Genomic DNA, 18,099 nt, shown 5'->3' on the forward strand with positions numbered 1-18,099 from the left:
CGACCTGGCCTGAATATCCACATTTTCCACCCAGGAGGCAACATCCGGCGAGACCAGCCAATAATCTAGGCGAGACCAGGCCGCATGCTGACTAGTTATGCACGTCCCCACCATGTCAGTTGGGTGCCTTGATCTCCACACATCTGATAGCAAACCCTCCTCCATTATATCCAAGATAGCCTGACGAGCTCTAGTATGCGTGGGCCCTCCGGCACCTCTACGATCCACCGCATCTGTGAGCTCAACATTAAAGTCTCCACCCAGGATAATTGTAGAACAATCCCTCAACATGATCTGTGCCCATACCGCTCTGAAGAAGTCTGGGTCGTCCACATTAGGGCCGTAAACGGCCGCCAGCACCAGCTCCCTTCCCTGAAGTACGCCATGTGTGATAACGTAGCGCTCCTCTTTGTCTAGTGTAGTGTGGTGTTCCCTCCAGTCTAGCCCATTTCTTATGAGGATCGCAACCCCTCTAGCGTAGTTAGAATAGATGGCGGAGTTATGTTATGTTATGTTATGTTACAGCGTTCTTTTATAGCGCACGGCTACTCGAAAAGAGTGTCCCGGCGCTTTCCACCTGCATCTCAGAATAAAAATAACACAACACAGCAAAAGAATGAGAAAAAGAACTGAAACTGAAGCAATAAGAACAGCCTAAAGATTAAAAAGCCAGGTCTTCAGGCTCTTCCTGAACTGGAACAAATTGACAGTGCTGCGCAGCGAAAGGGGAAGCGAGTTCCACAGCTGTGGGGCTTTGCAGCTGAAAGAGCGCCCTCCCGTGCGGGCCTTCCTCACCCGAGGGACCACCGCTTTGTAAAGGGATTCCGAGCGCAAGGAGCGGACTGGTCGATAGAAGGCTAGTCTCCGCCGCAGGTATCCAGCCCCTGATCCAAACAGGGCTTTGTGCATCAGAGTCAGGGATTTAAACTGGATCCGCTTCCGGACAGGCAGCCAATGTAGCGCCTGAAGCAGCCCGGAAGCTCGGGCTCGTCTACGCAGGCCAAAGATAGCCCGGGCGGCAGAGTTCTGTACCACCTGTAGGCGCTGAACTAGGTAATCAGGGAGGCCAAGGAAGAGGGCATTAGCATAATCAAGCCTCGAACCGACGAGAGCCTGCACAGTAATACGCCTGTGCTCCTCAGACAGCAGGGGCAGGAATTTACGGAGCATTTTCAAAATTCCATAACAGGTGCCAGCCAGACCCAGAATGTGTGTTCGCAGCGATAGCTGGTTGTCCAGCTTGACACCCAGGTTTTTAGCCACCAAGGAAGACTGTGCAGGAGGGCTCATGTCGGACGGCCACCAATGCTGCCACTCCGGATCGACACCGCAACCAAAAAACAGAACCTCGGACTTGCTCGAGTTGGCCCTTAGACTGTTCCGTTGGAACCAGTCAAAGACCAATGTAAGACAGTCCCAAATTCTCCCTCCATCAAACTCCTGGTCTTTCCCGCATGTGAAGAGGAGTTGCGTGTCGTCTGCGTAAGAGATGATCTGGGCCCCATATGCTTCCACCAAGGCCGCCAAAGGGGACATAAAGATGTTAAACAACGTGGGGCTCAACACAGATCCCTGTGGAACCCCAACTCCCAATGGCGGCATCTCGGCAGAGCTCTGGGAAACCCAGACCGTCTGGCGGCGGCCTTCAAGGAAGGATGTAAACCACCTGAGCGCCGTCCCCCTAAGGCCGATGTCATAAAGCCTCGCTAAGAGCGCCCTGTGGGGGACGGTGTCGAAGGCCGCCGATAGATCTAACATGACCAGCATCGCCCTCCCGCCGACATCAAGAGTCTCCCTGATGATCTCAGTGACCTCTAGCAATGCCGTTTCCGTACTAAAATTAGGACGGAAACCGGATTGAGATGGATGGAGCAGATTGTTAGCTTCCAGAAAGCGCGACAGGACACCGTGGACGTGTTTTTCCGTGATCTTCGTGAGGGCCGGAAGAAGTGAAATTGGCCTATAATTGGCCAGAACCTCGACGTCGAGACCCGGTTTCTTTAGGAGGGGGATCACCATCGCTCTCTTCCAAGAGCTGGGGACCCTCCCCTCCCTCAGCGAGGCGTTGAGGATGGGATTAACCAGCGGATTCACCACCTCCGCCATCCCAGCCAAAAATTTGGCGGGGCAGGGGTCAAGTGGCGAGCCAGATTTCAAATTGGCCAACAGCTGCCTGGACACATCGCTGGAAACAGCAGGAAAATCAGACAGCACCGCCGTCGGTGTGTGCGGAAATCCGCACCCAGCCCCGGTGACGCCGCTTCCATCCTCCGGTCCTTCCACAAAGGAGGCCTGAATCGCCTTGATCTTATTAGTGAAGAAGCCGGCCAGATCACCTGCCCACGTATCTGAAGAAACTAGAGGGGGAGATTGGGAACTAGGGGTCGTGAACTCCTTCACAATGGTGAAGATCTCCTTACAGGAGTTCGCGGATGCCTCGATCCTCCTAGCCAAATAATCCCTCTTAGCTCCCAGAATGTCCCGATGGTAGGCCTTCACCACCGCCTTGTAGGCGAGTTTAGCCTCCCCATCATACAAACGTCGCCAGGCCCTCTCGGCCACCTTACATTGGCTGCGAGCCACACGAAGAGCCTCCGTAAACCATGGTGCAGATTGCCGTGCCACCGTGGATCGGAGGGCTACCTTGGGGGCCAGATCGTCCAGCCTATCAATGAGCCACCGCTGCAGAGCCTCAGTGTCGCTATCCAGATCGCCCGAAAGATGGCACCCGTGCCCACCGCGAGTGTTTCAGTCTAGGTGATGGGGTTGAATTAACGTGCGTTTCCTGTAGAAAGCATATATCCACCTTATGTCGAGAAAGGAACCCGTGCATCAGCCTAGCCTTTTTATAAACCCCGAGCCCTCTAATATTCCATGTCAATAACCTAGCGCCTACCATCCCGCCTTCTGTGTCGCGTGGTCTCCTCCCCACCGCCGTGTCATGTAATGTGTAACAATCCGAGTGCACATCCTATGCAAATAATAGAGCAGTTCCCCGCCAATCTGTGTGAGAGCACGTCCATCGTACCAATACATAAATAACTTTAAACATCTCAACTCCCCCCCCACCCCCCGCCCTCACCAACCCCCCAAACAGGTTGTGACAATTCCCCTCCACATGCACGCAAAGCGTGGTGGCACCCCGAATACAAAAACAATGGGAGACACCCCATGGGGCGTGGTGCTCCAAGCGTACACCCCCGTCTGCACAGGGTGGCTGCACTATAACAATCCCTACACAGCACCAGTGTATATCAGTTCGCACAGTTCACAGTTCGCACCATGGAGGATCAGTGCAGCGTGAGCTGTTCCCCACAACAGAACACAAAGAGCAGGGGCAATCACCCGCCCCCTCTCTTAAACTGAAAATAGGGCCGCAGAAGCAGCGGTGGATTGAGAGAGGTCGGTGGCGAGCCAAGGATGAAAGATACCCTGTAAGGGTATGGTACGCCGCCCATGCTTAGTTGGATCAGTCATTGTCGCTCAGACGCCCATCCCCCGCCTCCACACTTGGCGACTACCGCCTCGCACCAGCACTCCCAAGGTGTTTAGCAAATTTCAACGCCGACTTGGCGTCCGTAAAGTGATGCGTGGTACCCCCGTGCGACACCCTCAGTTTCGCTGGATACAACAGTGCGTATTGAACTCCGGCTTGTATCAGCAGCTTTTTAGCAGGCAGAAATTCCTTCCTGGCGGCCTGCACCAAAGGAGTGAAGTCCGGGTAAAAGGAGATATTGTTGCCTTTGTGTGTGATTTTACCCTTTTCCCGACCCAGACGTAAGATGAGATCTCTGTCCTGAAAATTCAGAATCTTAGCTAGAATGGGGCGCGGAGTCGCCCCCACCGGCGGCTTTTTCCCGAGCGATCTGTGCGCCCTCTCGACTGCGAACACCGGGGAGAGCTCGGGGTCAAAGAGTTCATGGAGTAGGTCAGCCACGTACACCTCCATTCTGCCAGTGTTCGTCGTCTCCGGGATGCCCGTAATGCGGATGTTGGATCTACGAGAGCGTGCTTCCAAATCATCCGTTTTGGCCCGGAGGTACTCCAGTTCTTTGTCTACAGAGGTAAGATGTTTCTTGGCATCTTGTTGGAACTCACAGCATTCTGTGTGTCTGTTTTCCAAACAGTCTAGCCTGGTTTCGTGCGAGTCCACCCGCTGTTTAACAGATTCCAGCTGTGAGGACATAGCGTCAAGTTTTGCATCTATACTCTTGAGGCTTGAGCGGACCTCCATCATCAGTGCCCGGAAATCACCATCCGAGCCAGCCCCCTGCAAGGAGGACTCCGCCGACTCCAGGTCTGCCGCTTGCTGTTTAGCCTGGCGCTTTTGTTCAAAAGTGAGTTTGGGCTGTTTTGTATCGTTTTTCCCCCCATCTCGGCGACCCAGGTGCGCTCACTGTCGGGGATTTAACCTCAGGTGTACTTGCCCACTAATGCCAGGCAGCTTCTTAATCAGCCAGTAGTGCCCAAGGCAAGAGCTGGAAGCTCAGGGGCTCAGCCTACGTGTCGCACATCTGCCGCCCAGCCGCCCCTGGGCCACCGGGGGGGGGGACCGCGCGGAGTCACAGGCTCCGACGGCGTCGGCCACGTACGTATGGCAGCAACGTGTTTTTCCCGCAGCCAGGCACCAATCTTCAGCGGGCAGTCACACACGCCTCAGCGCCTAGCGATCCGGGGTCGGCCCCCCGCACTGCAGCCCTTCTGCCATCTCCATATCTATTCAATATCATGGAGTAATGTACACTACTGCCGCTCCCTCGCCGATTCACCTCCACTCCAGCGCCGCAACCACAGCACAGCCGTGTCCCGGCGTTTCCACTCACCTTGGCGTTCTCAACTGGGCAGCCCGCAGCCTGCAGACCCGTCCGCCATGCGTCTCGTATCCAGAATTAGGACTCTAGCCACGCGCGTGAATCGCCGTGTCCAGGAAGGGGCCAGAGGTGTCCCCCCACCATCCAAGCCGGGCCTGATGTCTCCAAGGCTCAGACACAGACCCACTTGTCACAGGCGCAAGGATTGTGTGACCCTTCAATCACGCAGCCCCAGCGGAGCATCCACGGCACATCTCTCCTCCTTTCAGAGCCTCGGCATCGGGAGCGCGCAACCAGGACATCGCAGATACACCCACAGCTTAGCCGGGCCGGGCGTTCCGCAGTCTCACCCGCAGAGGCGCAGCCTCTCAGGAGCAGCCGCCAGACAGGGGGACGAGTCGCGACACGCACTTCTCTCTCTCGGTGCTCGCCGACGGGCTGCCGAACTCGTGCGGCCGCCCCCCCGACGGCAGCCGCCCCCACGAGCCCACCTCCGGCGGCCCCCGTCTCTCCTCACAGCTTGTCAGTCCCAACGTGGGGCCACCGCCAGGCCAGCTCGGGCAAACCTCCACCGGGGCCACCTTCGTCCCCACGCCAAGGATCCTCCCAAGATGGCGGCCACGCCGTCCGGGTCCTCACACCTCGGGCTCAGGGTATGTAGACGCGCCCGCTGTCCTCCACATAAAACAGGTGTCGAATAATGCTGCAGCTTTAGCGTGTCACAGTTCCACCAGCATCGCTGTGTTCCGACGCTCTCTCTCAGCCCAGCCCGCAATCCGCAGCTCGACGATCATCACCTGGCCTCGCAATCCCCGGACCTCAGTAACTGTCGTCTCCCGCCTCCGGCTTCCATGGAGGCGGGCCGTCGTTGCAATATTATCTCGGGCAGGGCGTCCAGGGTCACAGCTCGGCTCTCCGCCCTCCAACCGCTGCCGGAGTTCGTGTGTCGAGGCTTCAGTGCTTCCACCCTCACCCGGTGCGCAGATATAGACACTGTGCGTGTCCGGAGCAGGATTCTTAACAGGATTTATAAGTGCAGCCGGCGGAGCTCGCTCACAGAGCGGCCATCAAGCTGCCCGGTTGGCCACGCCCCCCCTTCTGACAGAGGTTCAGTTCAAGATCCATAAGTGTCTAATTTTAGGGGGGTCAGAGGTCAATACTTATACCCAAAAAGGCCTTTGATGTGGGGAGTGACTTCAAAGCAACCCTCTGAAGTGCACAAGGATCCCTTACAACCCAGTCCTGTGTGCCACGGCAATATGTGGGTAATCAGTTATTTGTGTGGGGACTGGACACAGCCTATTTCAGTGAAGTGTTAGACCTCTCCCTTCCATCTTCCCCAGGCAAGGCCATCATACTGCAGATGTTTTTAGATGGGTCCTCAGACACATCTATCTTTCCTGTGTTTTGGCTGTCTAGAGGGAAGAGTAGCTGTCATCAACCCCAGACGTGTATTAGAGACAGGGGGCCCGATTCACAGAACTAACTTAAGACAAAATCCTAAACTTACTACCATTTTCGTATTCACAGAAGGCACTTACTCATTTTGGTATTCACAGAAGACACTTACTCACTTCGGTATTCACAGAAGTTAGGAGTGGTGGTTACCAACTCTGCCTTCCTAACTTTAGGACTCCTAAATGCCTTCTATGAATACCAAAAGTCTTAAAATTAGGATTTTTCTCAGTTTAGGACTACTAAAGTTAGGACTCCGAACTTTACTACTACTAAACTGAGAAATAGCATAATTTTAAGGCTTTCGGTATTCACAGAAGGCTTTTAGGAGTCCTAAAGTTAGGAGTCCTAACTTTACTACTACTAAATTGAGAAAAATCCTAATTTTAAGACTTTCGGTATTCACAGAAGGCATTTAGGAGTCCTAAAGTTAGGAGTCCTAACTATAATACTACTAAACTGAGAAAAATCCTAATTTTAAGACTTTCGGTATTCACAGAAGGCATTTAGGAGTCGTAAAGTTAGGACTCCTAACTTCTGTGAATACCGAAATGAGTAAGTGCCTTCTGTGAATACCAAAATGAGTAAGTGCCTTCTGTGAATACCAAAACAGTAGTAAGTTTAGGATTTTGTCTTAAGTTAGTTCTGTGAATCGGGCCCAGGCTGTCAGGAGCACAGAGCATAAATGCAGGGAAATGTCCTTTTTCTGAAAGTGCCATTTCTAAAAAAGTAAGGTTAAAATCCAACTTCGCCAGTAAGGGGGATTTATCATTACCATTTCAAACATATGAAACATGAAAAAGCTACTCTTCTCTGATCAGGAATTACAACTCCAATGTGCATTAAGGAATTCCCAATACTAGCCTATGAGAGGAGGAGGCCCCACAGTAGTAAAAAACGAAATAGGCTGCAAGGACATGTAAAACATAAAGGTACATGTCTAACCTTTTATTTACATAGCACTCTGCCCTTAGGGTCACTTAGGGCCTACCTTGAGGGTGACTTAAATGTAATAAAAGAGGAGCTTGAGTCTTGGCAACTAGATTTAAATGCCAAGTTCAAGTGGCAGTAAACTGTACACACAGGCACTGCAGTGACAGGCCTGAGACAGGTTTGAAAGGCTACTTAGGTGGGTGGCACAATTAGTGCTGGCGGCCCACTAGTATCATTTAAAGTGCAGCCCTGCATATATGGTATACAACTTTACAAGGTACCTATCAGTAAATCAGATATGCCAATCAGGTATACACCAATGTCTTTATGCTTAGGGAAGAAGCACATGCATTTTAGCAGTGGTTAGCAGTGGGAAAGTGCTCAGAGTCCCAAGCTCAGCAAAGAGAAGTTCAGAAAAAGAGGAGGAGGAAGGCAAACATTTTGGAGTGACTTTTCAGAGAGGGACATTTTTCAAAGGAGAAGCTGACATTTACACCTGAATAGGCTGTGTCCTGTCCCCACACAGAGGGCTGCATACCCCCTGTAGTGAGTCTGGAGCCAGTACAGGAAGAACAGGGACTCTTTGCAATTCAAAGACCTCTCTTTGAAGTCTCCCCCACTTCAAAGGCACCACTGGGTATACGTACGGGACCCCTAACACCACCAACCCATTACACTTTTGGACCTGTGGATACTATGCCAGGGAGAAGGACTGCTGTGATGTTACAAAGACTGCCACTTTGCTGGATTTCTGCTTTGCTGTGCTGACCTGCTGCCTGCTCAGTGGCAGCTGGCACAGATAGGGGTGGCAGGGCAGGGTGGCAGGGGTTAAATAAAAAATTAAACTTACCTCCTCACCGCGTTCTCCTCGCTGTGTCCTTCTCGTTGCGTCTCCCCGCCTCGTCCCTCCAGCCTGAACATGGAATAGGAAGCACCCAGGAAGCACACAGGCTCCCAGAGCCAATGACAACACTAAAATGCAGCATTGTGATTGGTCTGAGCGCCGTGGTTCGGAGCTCAGATGAGGACTGGGAGCCTGGCCATGTCCTTCATCCATGTAATGCACCCTGGGTGGAAAACATGCTAAGTGCACATGAAAGTTTGGCGAGCCTGAGACCTCTGGCCAGACATTCATGTCCACTTAGGGAGTGAAGTCAGTAGAGAAGCCCGCATCGCAAAGCTGCTGTACTTGCAAGATGTAAAAATAAAATGATAATAACATTGAGTTATTATAATTAAATTTTTCCTTACACTGCTGAAAAGCTGCTGCGAGGATTGAGGACATCGTATCCCCATCGATGCAGACGCTTGGCCACTGCCATGAGGATTGTGGACATCGCATCGGTGATGGAATGGTGCATCGCATCTATGACTTTCCGCTGCTTGACGCCGAACCAAGGTACTGGTTCTGCGGCCCACGGATGATCCCCGTATTCGAGCCACACTCCATCACGGTTGGCCTGAACTTTTGGATTTGACTAGGACTAGTGCGACCAGATAGCTTATGTTGCAACTTTATGCTTTTAATTACAACATTTCAGTTTATTCTATATAAATTCATAACTTTGGTAATACGTATTGGGTTGTTTGGTCTTGTTTTGTTCAAAACGATATGCTCTGCTTTTCTAACCAGGTGTAGTATCTTTTTGTGAGGTGTTTACACAGTTTTACTGTTTGAAGTGCTGCACTAGTTAAGCCTGACTACTTTGTGCCAAGCTACCAGAAGGTGGGCACAGGTTAATTTAGGGTGTGCATCTGACTTACACTGAATAGCATTGTGGTTCCTGGTTGGACAGGGTGCACACCTCACTCAACCAGAGACCCAGTTTCAAACAGAAGAGATTATCTAAAGCCTATCCAAGGAAACTAAAATAACTGCATCTATAACCTCATGTGTTAATTCTAAATAAACAAGTTCAAGAGAGGGAAAAAGAAAAACAAGAACTTGGCATAGGTACTCATTATTATAAGGGGAAGAAGAACCACCCTGTTATTCAAGTGTAACATTGTTATGTTTTGGTAATATTGGTACTGGCTTCAAGTTGTTTAAAGAACTGCTCCTGTTGCATTATATACTTGTTTTCACTAAGCAGGTATAAAATTAGGGGTGTGCGAAAATCGCGTAATTTGCTTTTGCGTTATTATGCAAAATGTTTAAAAAAATTATGCATAATTGCAAGTAATGTAAAACTGGCATTTGACGCTGTATTTTAGTGCAAAATTCATCCTCACCTCCATTTTGGATGCTAGGTGTAAAAAACACAAAAGCTGCCTGCTGTCAGTTATTTATGTTGTTCCCCGGCGCTCATGGTAAATGTTTACTGCGAATGGTGCGCTTGCAGCTAATTTTTCATGAATCGTGCATTAGTATGAGATGTGCTATAAAGGACAAGGGAACCCAATTCAATTGGTCAGGGACCTTGGGTAGTTATGAGTTTTAAACACAGTGGTCCCAAAACAAGGACAGTTGACGTAGGGAGAGATAAATGTAGAGTCAGAGTCAGTACTATATTTAAAGCTGTCCAGCCGGACAGGGATATTTTAAATTTGTAAAGTTAACACAGAAACAATAAAGTGGGACACAAGCCTGCATCCTACCAAGTGTGTATATAGAGCATAAACATAAAACAAGAAACTACAACAGAGGCTCAGGCAGAGCGGAATGCTTGTATGTTATACATTCAAATAGCACAAGCATAGATGTGTTAGGACACCATTATACTTGAGTAATATTAATTTAAAAAGCGTTTACAGTGTACATAAAGTCGACAACGTTTCGATCCCTTTTGAACATATTTGGGATCATCATCAGGACATAGTGTTACATGCCTGAGTAAGATTGCCTGTAAAACAATAGGAGAAAATCTAAAAATAGGACAGTTAGAAGGAGATTTAAAAACAGGTGAAAAATATCATGCAGACGTAAGTAAGCTGGTGATAGATTTTCGAGATCTTTGGCACAAAGGACACGTGACCTTTTGCCAATTCAGCTGTGTGAGAGGTCTAGATCTTTGTAAGAAGGGGGAGTGTCATGATCTTTGTAAGAAGGGGGAGTGTCATGGTATACAAGGTTCAATTTTGCAAGGATGGCATAGTGAGCCAGTCTGAGTGAGAACCGTGTGCCCTATAGCCGTGGCACACAATGTAAAAAAGAAGGCCCTTGAGTAGATAGGTTATTGCCGTGTTGACGTGAGGAATGTGGGTAAAAATACCACTGTACTGGGGGCTATCCATAAGAATAGAATAACATGCCAGTGGACGACTGCAGCAGCGTGTCCTTTAAGGTAATTGAGAGGCAAAATTGGCCTGTGGAAAAGTAAGGGAGAGGTTAGCGTGGGAGATCTGCGTGGTGAAAGTTGTGATGCTCTGTTAAGAGTAAGAAACCTACCGGAGAGCCAGTGGGGCAAGTCACTGGAGTGGTAGGAAACAGCATCTGCGATTTCAGTGCAGATTGCCTCAAGCGCTGGTCTGGAAGGACCTAAAAAAGGGATGGAGTGGGGAAAAGTAAATGCGGTGATCCAAAACATTGCGGAGGACTGCCAGGAATACATGCATGGTGAAATTGTAATGCTGAGTGAAGAAATGAGGAACCTACCAATGGTCCAGTGGGAATTTCACTCGCTTGGTAGGGAACCGCGTCTACGGTTTCAATGCCAGAAACCTTGAGCAAAGGTCTCAACAGACCTCAGAAGGGAACGAGTAGGGAATAGTGAATGCAGTGATCCGCATAATCACGGAAAAATGCCAAGGATATTTCCCCGAGAAGGACTTACCTGGAGTGAGCGAGGCACTAGAGTCAATGCATCTTTACTTCTGGCATGCAACAGGAGGTGGACGGGTAACTGATGTTCCCGCTGTAGTTAAGACGAGCTACCAGAAGTGAAGGGTCATGTGTGGGATCACATGACTGTCTTGTGTGTGTGTGGTTTGTTATGCCTAAGACTGTGGCCATATTAGAGGGGTGAAACTAGAGAGTGATTTGGGTTAGTCCGGGTTAAGTAAAAGGAAGGGAGAATGAACGAGAATTTTTTTTTAAATGGATAGTAGATGAGCTGGGGGACGCGTAACTCGTTAGCATGGAGGAGTCTAGTTCTTTATCGGAATTATCCAGACAAATCGCTCCACCAACCAAGAACGGCCATGCACCACCACGTGCAACGGGACATAATAGCACAATTTCAGAAATTTGATTAATGTGTAACATGAAATTAACAAAACTAAGCTTGATTACACTCAGAGTAAAACAAATCCTGCCTATATAACATCTTTTTGCAAGCTAGAGCACCTCTGTCAGATCTCCTGCGCCATTGCTGCTTGTTGTGGTTTCCCCACTCAGCAGTGGGGTTTAATATTTTTCAGCCCCGTTATCATTGATTTTTGGTGCATCTTCTTCAGTTATCAGCAAAGATATGACTCTCTGGGCGATAAAGCACTCATACGTTTCTGTCTTTAACTCTGGCAAAAGGCTTATCTTACCCGGCTTTGCGTTCTTCTATAGCAATGTTCTTTCAGCTAATATTTGTTAAATCACTTAAAAAAAGAAGTTGGACAAATTAGCCTGGTAATGCCATTCTCATCTAAAGTAAAATCATCAATTCCATAACAAATGTTTATGAATCTATGGTCTGAAAAGTTCCCTGTGCTATGCACTTATTTAAAATGCATGTATTTCATCATAGGTTGTATGGTGACACACAAAAATATATTTGAACCACAGATGTTAAATCACAACATTAATTGTGTGATAAAACACATTTTACAATCAATTTGCTGATATATAAAAACCATTAGCATCCCTGTAAACATAGGGGTATATTCATGAAATTAGAGGTAAAGGAAAGAGCAGCAAGTCACCTCTCTGCACTGCCCTGCGTCACTGGGAAAGGGCAGAAATGCACCGTATTTATCCAATATGACTCATACCTGTACTTTCCACTTATGGAGCAGAGTGGCTCTGCTGCATGCAGGATTGCTATGTGCAGGAAGGCATACCATCCTGCACCAAAATAATCCGGAGAAGCATATTCCTTTTTCTATGTGTGCAGAATGCGGCACACATAGAATGAGGGAAAAAGGAGGAGAAATAAAGATATTTTTTCTTGTTATGCCTTATCTGGGGGGCCTATAAGATTTTGAAGCATTCCAAGGCTTACAAGTCCTTGAAAATCTGAGAATGCGTCAAAAACCATGGAAGTTGTGAAGGAACACCCGTCACAACGCCCATGGAATGCCTCCCTTGCACACTGTAAGGTATCGCAGCGAAGTGCACTGCGTTGCCTTACTCCTGATTTTTTAAGTCATTCAAAGCCACGTAAAGTAGCTTTACGGGGCTTCATAAATCTGACTTAGTGGCTTCAGTCACGCATGTACCACTTTGTGTGGTGCAAAAGTGATGCAAGCCTCTCATAAATACGCCGCATAGTCGCTCACAGTAGGATATAAATGGCTAAGGAAATAGTGAAGGAACTACATGTTTGGTGTCGAAGATAAACAAGTGCTACAAACAACAACACTATTTCACCCAATACAGTTTGCTCAATAACTGTGCTCTGAAAATTGAAAACATGTAGTGCGATGGAGAGCAATACCAATTCACAAATATCAATATAAATAATTTTACAGTAAAAACAGTGCAATCTATTCATCAGCATCCTAATAGAAGGTGGAATGTGGGTCTTTATGCCTTTGACAATGGACAGTGGGCCTGTTTCCCTGATACGCATGGAGTTTTTGTTCTAAGAGGAACTGAAACTGCTTTAATTGAACAATTGATTTCTCATAGATATACAGAATTTTCTTTAAGCCTCTATTCTTCTCATTGCATTTCAAGCGTTTCTAAGATATTGTCAATGACATACATGCAACAAATCTCAACAAAAACAGTATACCATTTATGAGCATAGGCGATCACAATTGAATATATAGATGCCTCCCTTAAAAACATGTTAGCTCCCAAAGCTAAACTATATATGGAGATACCTGTGAATCCTAAATGTCCTTATTGTCAATATTCTATGGTGCATTTGTCAGATATGTTCTCTTATGTAAAACATTAAAAATGAATAATACAAAATATTGATATCGGGATTCTAGACACAGAGGGCCCTATTCACAAAAGTAAACTTCGAAGAAAGTCTAACTTTACTATTTTTGGTATTCAAAAACAGCATTTACTACTCGTAAATGCCCTTTGTGAATACAAAATGTTGAAATGTACAACTTTCCGTATTCACAAAGGGCATTTATGAGTAGTAAATGCCTTTTGTGAATACCGAGAGTCCTAAAGTTAGACTTTCGCCTCATTTTACCTTTAGAATCGGGCCCTATAATGTGCACTCAAGTTTATCCAGTGCCTGTAACTCTGTAACTAAGATATTATGTATGTTATTGCCATAGCAAACATACTCATGTTACTAGCACCCTTATGTGAACCCCTATGACAGCACGAATCTTCTCTAAGTGGGTGCTCGAGGAGCTCTAAGGACAGTAGTTCTTCCTAAGTAGAAATTGTTGTTCTTTCAGGTTTTAATGAGCTGCAATCATACTCTTCTATGCCCGATTTTGCTTTAGTCTCCCTGGACCATTTCGGGCTTTGGAGAAAATGAAAAAGTACTTTTGAACTTGTTAAAGTTGAATTCACATGGTTTTGTGATTTATTTAAGATACATTGGGGCATCTGTACAAGGAAATGTCGGAGGGCAGAGCTGTGCCAAATTTAACAGCATTGCGCTCCAACATTTCCAAAACGCAGGAATACGCCGTATTTACAACAATACTGTGCACCCCTGTGTTTTTCCTAGCGCTGCTGCTAAAATTAGCTATCTAGCGCCATCGCAGGCACCCTTATGCATTGCAGGGAATGATTGTTTATGTGCATGGCGATTTGTTACTTCTATGTATGCAGCAGAATGCAGCACACATAGAAGTAGGAAATCGTCATTATTTAATAACCATTCATGATGTTTTACTCTTTCTGTGTGTGCTGCAGAATACAGAATACATAAAAAGAAGCAAAAACAAAGAGAAATAAAACTATTTCTCCTCATATCACCAATAATGATAATGGACATGCACCTCTGCTTTGAGTGCCCCAGGTGCAGCGATATCTGGCTCCTTAGTGACAATTTTCTCATCATGGGCGTTTCGGGCCCTTGCCTGCCGCGGGTACTTGGGCCTCCCACACAAGTGAGGCACCATTTTTACCGGGAGACCTGGGGGAACGCTGGGTGGTGGTAAATTTGTTTGAGCCCGGTGATGCCACTACTTTCCCACCCCAAAATGTGTGAAAAAAGTGATTTTTTGAGCAAAAATTGAGGTTTGCAGGGGATTCTGGGTAAGGAAATGTTGGGGGATCCACGCAAGCCATACCTCCCTGGAAGCCGCCGGGTGTCTAGTTTTCAGAAATGCGTGGGTTTGGTAGGTTTCCCTAGATGGCCGCCGAGCACCGGGCCAAAAACCAAAGTGACCCCCCTTGCAAAACTAGGTGGTTTTGCGATAGGCCATTTTGATGTCGCCTCACTACGTTTTGGGCCCTTGCCTGCCGCGGGTACTTGGGCCTCCCACACAAGTGAGGCACCATTTTTACCGGGAGACCTGGGGGAACGCTGGGTGGTGGTAAATTTGTGTGAGCCCGGTGATGCCACTACTTTCCCACCCCAAAATGTGTGAAAAAAGTGATTTTTTCAGCAAAAATTGAGGTTTGCAGGGGATTCTGGGTAAGGAAACGTTGGGGTATTCCACGCAAGCCATACCTCCCTGGAAGCCGCCGGGTGTCTAGTTTTCAGAAATGCGTGGGTTTGGTAGGTTTCCCTAGATGGCCTCCGAGCACCGGGCCAAAAACCAAAATGACCCCCCTTGCAAAACCAGGTGGTTTTGCGATAGGCCATTTTGATGTCGCCTCACTACGTTTTGGGCCCTTGCCTGCCGCGGGTACTTGGGCCTCCCACACAAGTGAGGCACCATTTTTACCGGGAGACCTGGGGGAACGCTGGGTGGTGGTAAATTTGTGTGAGCCCGGTGATGCCACTACTTTCGCACCCCAAAATGTGTGAAAAAAGTGATTTTTTCAGCAAAAATTGAGGTTTGCAGGGGATTCTGGGTAAGGAAACGTTGGGGGATCCACGCAAGCCATACCTCCCTGGAAGCCGCCGGGTGTCTAGTTTTCAGAAATGCGTGGGTTTGGTAGGTTTCCCTAGATGGCCGCCGAGCACCGGGCCAAAAACCAAAGTGACCCCCCTTGCAAAACCAGGTGGTTTTGCCATAGGCCATTTTTATGTCGCCTCACTACGTTTTGGGCCCTAGCCTGCCGCGGGTACTTGGGCCTCCCACACAAGTGAGGCACCATTTTTACCGGGAGACCTGGGGGAACGCTGGGTGGTGGTAAATTTGTGAGAGCCCGGTGATGCCAATACTTTCCCACCCCAAAATGTGTGAAAAAAGTGATTTTTTGAGCAAAAATTGAGGTTTGCAGGGGATTCTGGGTAAGGAAACGTTGGGGGATCCAGGCAAGCCATACCTCCCTGGAAGCCGCCGGGTGTCTAGTTTTCAGAAAAGCATGGGTTTGGTAGGTTTCCCTAGATGGCCGCCGAGCACCGGGCCAAAAACCAAAGTGATCCCCTTGCAAAACCAGGTGGTTTTGCGATAGGCCATTTTGATGTCGCCTCACTACGTTTTGGGCCCTTGCCTGCCGCGGGTACTTGGGCCTCCCACACAAGTGAGGCACCATTTTTACCGGGAGACCTGGGGGAACGCTGGGTGGTGGTAAATTTGTGTGAGCCCGGTGATGCCACTACTTTCCCACCCCAAAATGTGTGAAAAAAGTGATTTTTTCAGCAAAATTTGAGGTTTGCAGGGAATACTGGGTAAGGAAACGTTGGGGGACCACGCAAGCCATACTTCCTTGGAAGCCGCCGGGTGTCTAGTTTTCAGAAATGTCTGGGTTTGGTAGGTTTCCCTAGGTGCCGGCAGGGCTAGAGTTAAATAACTACAGCTAGTCACTTAGCCAAAAAAGGGTCCTTTTTCACTGCAAAATTGAGGTGTGACCACCTTGTGTTTTGCGCCGTTTCCTGTCGCAAGCACCAGGCCGATCCGCACAAGTGAGGTACAATTTTTCTCGTATGACTTTGGGGAACGCGGGGTGGGTGCAAATTTGTGGATCCACGCAGATTCCAGAACTTTCCATCCCAGAAATGTGGGGAAAATGTGTTTTTTTTGTCATTTTTTTACGTTTGCAAGGGATTCTTGGTAACAGACCATGGTGGGAGGCAGTCAAGTCACCCCATCCTGGATTCCCCTGGGTGTCTAGTTTTCAAAAATGTATAGGTTTGCTAGGTTTCCCTAAGTGCCGGCAGGGCTAGGGTTCAAAAACTACAGCTAGTCACTTTGCCAAAAAAGGGTCATTTTTCACTGCAAAATTGAGGTGTGACCATGTTGCGTTTTGCACCGTTTCCTGTCGCGGGCACTAGGCCGACCCGCACAAGTGAGGTACCATTTTTCTCGTAGGACTTTGGGGAACACGGGGTGGGTGGAAATTTGTGGATCCACGCAGATTCCAGAACTTTCCATCCCAGAAATATGGGGAAAATGTGTTTTTTTGGTCATTGTTTTACGTTTGCAAGGGATTCTGGGTAACAGACCATAGTTGGGGGCAGTCAAGTCACCCCATCCTGGATTCCCCTGGGTGTCTAGTTTTCAGAAATGTATAGGTTTGCTAGGTTTCCCTAGGTGCCGGCAGGGCTAGGGTTCAAAAACTACAGCTAGTTACTTTGCCAAAAAAGGGTCATTTTTCACTGCAAAATTGAGGTGTGACCACGTTGCGTTTTGCGCCGTTTCCTGTCGCGGGCACTAGGCCGACCTGCACAAGTGAGGTACCATTTTTCTCGTAGGACTTTGGGGAACGCGGGGTGGGTGGAAATTTGTGGATCCACGCAGATTCCAGAACTTTCCATCCCAGAAATGTGGGGAAAATTTGTTTTTTTTGTCATTTTTTTACGTTTGCAAGGGATTCTGGGTAACAGACCATGGTGGGAGGCAGTCAAGTAACCCTATCCTGGATTCCCCTGGGTGTCTAGTTTTCAAAAATGTATAGGTTTGCTAGGTTTCCCTAGGTGCCGGCAGGGCTAGGGTTCAAAAACTACAGCTAGTCACTTTGCCAAAAAAGGGTCATTTTTCACTGCAAAATTGAGATGTGACCACGTTGCGTTTTGCGCCGTTTCCTGTCGCGGGCACTAGGCCGACCCCCACAAGTGAGGTACCATTTTTATCGTAGGACTTTGGGGAACGCGGGGTGTGTGGAAATTTGTGGATCCACGCAGATTCCAGAACTTTCCATCCCAGAAATGTGGGGAAAATGTGTTTTTTTGGTCATTTTTTTACGTTTGCAAGGGATTCTGGGTAACAGACCATGGTGGGAGGCAGTAAAGTCACCCCATCCTGGATTCCCCTGGGTGTCTAGCTTTCAAAAATGTATAGGTTTGCTAGGTTTCCCTAAGTGCCGGCAGGGCTAGGGTTAAAAAACTACAGCTAGTCACTTTGCCAAAAAAGGGTCATTTTTCACTGCAAAATTGAGGTGTGACCACGTTGCGTTTTGCGCCGTTTATTGTCGCGGGCACTAGGCCGACCCGCACAAGTGAGGTACCATTTTTCTCGTAGGACTTTGGGGAACGCGGGGTGGGTGGAAATTTGTGGATCCACGCAGATTCCAGAACTTTCCATCCCAGAAATGTGGGGAAAATGTGTTTTTTTTGTCATTTTTTTACGTTTGCAAGGGATTTTGGGTAACAGACCATGGTGGGAGGCAGTCAAGTCACCCCATCCTGGATTCCCCTGGGTGTCTAGTTTTTAAAAATGTATAGGTTTGCTAGGTTTCCCTAGGTGCCGGCAGGGCTAGGGTTCAAAAACT

The sequence above is a fragment of the Triturus cristatus genome, chromosome 3_1 (assembly GCF_964204655.1).
Source record: "Triturus cristatus chromosome 3_1, aTriCri1.1, whole genome shotgun sequence".
NCBI lineage: Eukaryota > Metazoa > Chordata > Amphibia > Caudata > Salamandridae > Triturus > Triturus cristatus.